This window comes from Fukomys damarensis, unplaced genomic scaffold, assembly GCF_012274545.1.
Source record: "Fukomys damarensis isolate Sample0158 unplaced genomic scaffold, DMR_v1.0_HiC HiC_scaffold_12, whole genome shotgun sequence".
NCBI lineage: Eukaryota > Metazoa > Chordata > Mammalia > Rodentia > Bathyergidae > Fukomys > Fukomys damarensis.
Genome location: NW_022900924.1, coordinates 6,857,474 through 6,864,063, shown reverse-complemented (window position 1 = coordinate 6,864,063; position 6,590 = coordinate 6,857,474). Strand labels below are relative to the sequence as shown.

At 48.5% G+C, this 6,590-nt stretch overlaps 1 pseudogene; it reads right to left on the bottom strand.

Annotated features, from left to right (window-relative positions):
• The window catches only part of LOC104848312, a 20,738-nt pseudogene extending 15,613 nt beyond the window's left edge, over positions 1-5,125 (bottom strand).
• Between the last annotated feature and the right edge of the window lie 1,465 nt (positions 5,126-6,590).

The following is a 6,590-nucleotide window of genomic DNA, read 5'->3' as shown; positions in this document are numbered from 1 at the left end:
AAAAAAAAAAAAAAAAAAAAAAACTAACTAATAAGTATATTTTTTAAAATAACAAAAGCTTACTAAATGAGAGGTTAGCCATACCCAAGTGCTAGGCCCCAGGTTCATAAAACAATTTCATCAGGGGTCTCATATAAAAAAGACAACGTTAAAAACATTGCTGGGCTGCCATTTCTTTGTGCTGCACAGCTCTGCCATCATTCAGGCTGTTTGTGAACAAGGGCTAAGCTGCGCCCAAAACAACCCAAGGCAAAAGCCCACCTGGCCCCCCAATATCCAAGAAATGAGAGCTTCCCCACTGTAAAAATCTGCTTCTAGATTTTACTAAATTGCCTCAAGCCAGTGGCTATCAATAAATGTTGTGCTTGCCTGTACCTTCTCAAAATAGATTAAAGCCTTCCCCACCTGAACAGGAGGTGACCGAGGTACTATGAAAAGACCCTCATCCAAGATTTAGGCTGCCTTTGACCTCGGGGTCACACCATGGACCAACATTCATAGGTGAGATTGTCCAGGAGCTCACACAGATTTTAAAGATAAAATAAAAGCTTCATGTGGCTTACCAGCCACAGAGCTCAAGAAAAGTAAAACACATAAACCAGACACTCAAACAATTATTAAAAGAAATATTATTTTTTAAAGAACCCTCGAGATTAGATCAAGTTCTGCCTGTAGTCCTCTGAGTCCAGTACACCGCTACCAAACAAACTGGGTATTCCCACTATAAAAATTTTTCTCAGCTGGCCGTTACCAACCGGAGGTCAAATTAAGGGCAATCTTTATAAACTAAAAAAATTGTCCCTGAAAAAACAAATACAGGCTTTAAAAATGGTGTTATAAAATATCCATAGCTGGGTACAAAAAGAAATGCACATAAGCTTAAGAGTCCCAGCACACTCATTCAAACCTGGGAACTTTGGGTCAGTAAATAAATAAACAAATAAATAAAATAAAATCCAACCACCCAAGTGCCCATATGGGATGAGCCCTCATACTGTAATCCTCTCTATATCCCCACTGCTGTTAAAATTATAGAAGCTGTGTCTTTGATCTACCGCAGCCTGCTAAAGCCACCTGCTCCAGACAAATAGACCAGCCAACAAAGATTCAAACCCCCCAAACCAGAGCAGGCCACCACCAGAGATGGCAACTCTGCTCTGGTCACTCTGGAGGCTGACCAGTCAGTCCGCACATGGCCAAAGCTTAAAGACCAACATAGAGTCACAACAACATGAGTTTCTTATTCTCTGTTATAATTTTCCCTTGCCTTTTACCCCTACTTGACAAAGACATTCAGTCTGCCGTAAAGACTGATTGACAGACGCACCACCACTTGACTAATGGCCGTAACCAAGAAACAACCTCTGCTCAGTAGGTTGCACTGAGCACCCCCTTATGACAGAAATTGATGATGATGGTGATGATCCTCTGCAGTAAAATTCTATCTTTCTGAGTGCCACTTGACTTCTTTGCCTTCAGAGACTTTTGTTTTTTTGTTTTTTTGGGGTTTTTTGAGACAGGGTCTCACTACATAGTGAGACTTACCTGGAACTCACTGTGTAGCCCAGGCTGGTCTCGAACTCACAGCAATCCTCCTGCCTCAGCCTCCCAAGTGGTGGGATTACAGGCCTGCACCACACACCCAGCTATCATTTAAATCCAGGCCTCTTTTTTTTTTGTATCGGGGATGGAATCCTTGCGCTTGCCCTTGTGAGGCGGGCAGCGGAACCCCTGAGCTAAATCCCCAGCCCTAGAGACTTTTGGATAGCTGTAACCTTCACTGTAATACTCTGTTACACTCCTGCCTCATCTTCCCAACTGCTGGGATTACATGAATTTATCAATTTGAATCAATTCCCAAAGGCCCCACCTCTAACTCTCATAGTTGGTTTAAGACCCCACCCTCTTCATGCCTGGAAACGGGCATTAAATATCAATACAGGAATCCCTGGGGGATGCTTATCCATGTCACAGAGAGCAAACCAACACGATAGCAATGGCAACAGAGATAAGGAGGTGGAGCTGGGGCTGATCCCTGCCACAGTAAGGGAGAGGGGGCTCTGACCATAGGAGGGAGGAGAGGGGCCCAGAGTTTTGGCTGACTTTGGATTTGCTATGTTCAGTCAGAGGGGCCTGTGGGAGACGGGTGAGTTCTGGCTGGGTCTGTGGTTCTAATGCTGGGCCACACCAGAAGTAGGAATCCATCATCCTCAGGGTACATAGTTTCCTCTGTGCGGGAGCCAATCCAGGAAAGGCCCAGGATCCCGCGGTGCTCCTCACCCTGCGGGGAGTCCGGAAAGGTACCAGGAAGCTGGAGATGGGGCTCAGTGGTAAAGTGCTTGCCCGGGAGCCGGCAGACGTGAGGTTTCAGCTCTGGCACTGCAGGGAATAAAAACTCAAGGAAACATAAATGGCTCCAGAGAAGACACCAGAGAGCTGGGTTGCCCTCCTGATGGGGACGAGAGGAGCACCTTTCCTGCTCTAGGCACACGGGGGCGGTTCTGTGACTGCCACTGAGAGGAACCAGCCAAGCCTCCCCAGGCCAGCTCTCGGCAGCTTCCCCGGGCCCTGGGCCCAGGAGCAGGACCAGTCTGGGAGCACGGAGCCAGGCTCCTACTACGAGACAACTGAGGTTTATGCCCAGCAGCCTCCTTCCCCTTGGTTTCCCTCGGCCCGTGGGGTTTGAGACACATGAGTGACACCAAGAGCTCTCGAGGGAGGTGCTTCAAAACTAAAGCAAGTCAGTACTCCCCAACCCTCACCCTTCCTCTGGCCACAAAAAATGCCCAGGGAGCCACAGGTGGTGGCTCATGCCTGTAATCCCAGCTCTCGGGAAGCTGAGGCAGGGAGGATGACTGGCCTGAACTACGTAGCAAGACTCTGTCTCAAAAGAAAAAAAAAATGTGCACAGGAATGGACTCTGTTCAGCTGACGAGACTTTGTTTTTGTTTTTGTTTTTTTAATTTTTTTTGAGACAGGGTCTCACTGTGTAGTTGAGACTGACCTGGAACTCACTATGTAGCCCAGGCTGGTCTTGAACTCACAGCCATCCTCCTGCCTCGGCCTCCTGAGTGCTGGGATTACAGGTGTGGGCCACCACGCCCGGCCGAGACTTTGTTAAACTGTATGAAAGTTGTCTGAGTCAAACTGAGGTCACCTGTGTCAAACCCTAGCAATAAATAAGTAAATAAAGCTGGGAGGTTATGTGCATACCTGCCTGATAACACAGGACTCCGCCGCTGCCACCACCACAACCTTACACAAAAATACTTCTGCAAGGATATCTGTCCAGCAATTGCCTACCCAACCTTGGGCAGACACTACTCCCCGCCCCCAGTACCAGGGTTCAAACTCAGGACCTTGCACTTTCAAGGCAGGAACAGCGCCGCAGAGCTAAATCCCTGGCCCTGACACCATTCTTGATACCATTTTATTTTTGCCATGCTGGACGCCGAGTCTAGGGCCTCACACTGAGCTATATCCCCAGCCCTTTTTTATCTTTTACTTTGAATCAAAGTCTGTTGCTCAGGCTGCCTCCTGAACTCGTGACCCTCCTGCCTCAGCCTTCTAAGTGCTGGGATTACTCGTGTGCACAGCCATCCCTGGCTTCTTCTTCCTTCCTGCCCACGCTCTCTCTCTCTTCTTCTCTCTACCCCCTCAGGATTGAACCCAGGGTCTTCACACTGTGCTATATCTCCATCCTTTTATTTTTTATTATCATTATTACTATTATTATTTTTGTACAAGGGATGGAACTGGGGACCTTGTGCTTGCAAGGCAGGTGGCAGCACCACTGAGCTCAATCTCCGGCTTTTGTTTGTTTATGTATTTATTGGAAACAATGTCTTGCTAAATCTCTAAATCACTCAGATGAGGCTCAAATCTGAGGAGCCCTTGCCTCAGCCTCCCATAGTACTGGGATTATGCAGGTGTATACACCCAGATCCTGTAAACTTTCAGACAAGCTTTTCTGTCTTCTCCTCCCAGAGCCTCTCTGTCAGAGGGGAACACACACACACACACACACACACACACACACACACACACACAAGAAAGCCCATGTGGTCATAGAGGAAGATTCTAGAAGAGGAGGAGGAGGAGGAGGAGGAGCAGGAGGAGGAGGAGGAAGGCAGCTACGGAATGAAACAGGCAACAGGCACAAAGCCAGCTTTTCCCCTAGGGCCCCCAGAGGGAGCATAAATTTCCTACTTACTCCTTGAGTTCAGCCCAGTGATACTGATTTGGGGCTCCTGGACTGTCCATAAATTTCTCTTGTTTTAAGACAGGAACAACAGGCACAGGAAACGAATACACCACCCTTTTCCTGCTTGTTTGATCTCCAGGGGAGGATGTTCCTTGACCCCATGTGAGTTCCCTTCAGCATCCTGGATGCTGGTGTCGTCCCCACCCCCACCCCAAATGCACATATTGACACCTAGTTGCCAAGATGGGGCCTGTAGAGGCGATGGTGTCGTGAGGGTGGAGTTCTCAGGCATGGGATCGAGGTCAGCCCTCGGTATCCTGACTGTTCTGTGCCTGCAGATTCAACCAGGTCTGGATTTAACTGATTGCAGAGCTAAACTATTCAGGAGGTTGTGGGTGTAGCTTGGTGGTAAGCATTTGCCACATACGCATAAGGCCTTGGATTCAGTCCCCAGCACTAAAAAAAAAAAAAACATTTTTTCAGAAAAAAAAAATATGTATTGAACACGTACACTTTTTTCTTGTCATTATTTCTTGAATAATACAGCATAATGATTATTTACATTGTATTAGGGATTATATATAATCTAGAGATGATTTGAAGTGTATAAGAGGATGGTTGTAGGTTACATGCGAATACTGTGCCATTTTATTTTTATTTTCTGGTTTCTTGAGACAAGGTCTCTCTATGTGGCTCAAGCTGGACTTGAACTCACTATGTAGTCCAGGCTGGCCCTGAACTCACAGCGATCCTCCTGCCTCAGCCTCCCGAGTGCTGGGATTACAGGTGTGCATCACTATGCCTGGCTTATGCCATTTTTTATAAAGGACTGGAGCACCCATGGCTTTCTTTTCTTTTTCTTGATTTCTTTATTTTGTTTTCTTTTTTGAAACAGTTTTACTGTGTACCCAAGCTGGCCATGATCTCACAGTCCTTCTGCCTCAACTTCCTAAATGCTGGGATTACAATCGCGAGCCATGGCTGGCTGCATCCAGAGATCTTGGAATCAGTTCACCGTGGACAATGGCGGATAACTTTAGGGTCCTATAACAGACCCTACAGAGCTGCTCAACGCTTTCTACCATGTGTGGACACCACTAGAAGTTAGCATCTAGGAGGAAGCAGGCCCTCACCAGACACCAAACCTGCCCGCACCTTGGTCTCAGACTTCTCAGACTCCAGAACTGTGAGTAATAAATTTCTGTAAAATACCATAAGCCATCCACTTTATGGTAGTCTTGTCATAGCTACTTGGATGGATTAAACAGCTCCTACAGCACTTTCGGGTAACACAGCAATGCTTGGTGTGGTGGTTTATGCCTGTAATCTTAGCACTCAGAAGGCTGAGTCAGGAGGATTGCCATAAATTCTAGGCCAGTCTGAGGCCAGTCTGTTCTATATAGTGAGTTCAAGGCCAGCCTGAACTACATAGAGAGACCCTGTCTTGAAAAAAAACAAAACAAAACAAAACAAGGGCCAGGGATTTACCTCAGTGGCGCCTCCACCTGCCTCACAAGTGCAAGGTCCTGAGTTTGATCCCCAGTAAAAAAAATAAAAGAAGAAAGAAAAAGAAAAGGAAAGAAAGGAAGAAATGGGTGATGCTTCCAGGAGCCAGTGCAATACAAGGCGCCTGGGTCCATCTAGGGGAGCCTCTGGGGTGGGGAGCCCACCCCTGGAGCCGGCAGAGCCATTGACAGCAGTGGAGGCTCATCCTGCAGGGTGAGGACGCCTCCTGCTGTGAAGAATCATTTTATCCCCATTGTCAGTACTGCCAAGCATGAGTAACTCTGGTCTCAGGAGTCTGGGCTGTGGGGGCTGGGGTGAGGGGTCTCAGGTCTTTCTTTGTTCAACCTTTTCCTGGCTCAGAGAGCAAGACCCAGAGCAGGGCCTCAGCCAAGGCCTGCAGGAGTCGGGGCACAGGCGCTCCAGGCCACACCCTTGCCTTCCCACCAATGAGCAGGCCTGGGGCCAGAAACACTGCTGAGCCTCCAAAAACACTGTGGCCGGAACGAAACAGTGGTGACAGTGGCGGAGTGCTTGCCTCTGTCGGGGTGTCCTGGATGAGGTCCAGCCTATCTCAGAGCCACAGTTCCCCACCTCCACAGTGGTGCTTCCTGAAGGACCACAGGAGCTTCCTGTGTGTGCCCCGGGCACTACCTGAGGGTCCCCTCCCCTCGTGGGGTCACCCTGTCAGGCTGTAGTTGGCGCCTATTTAATCTTAGCCAGGTGAGGCTGGGCGTGGTGGTGGCGCACACCTGTGATCCCATCCTGCGCACGCGGGAGGCTGAGGCAGGAGGATCGCTGTGAGTTGGAGGACGGCCTGAGCTACACAGTGGGTTCCAGAGCAGTCCGAACTATGCAGTGAGAACCTGTCTCAAAATCCCCC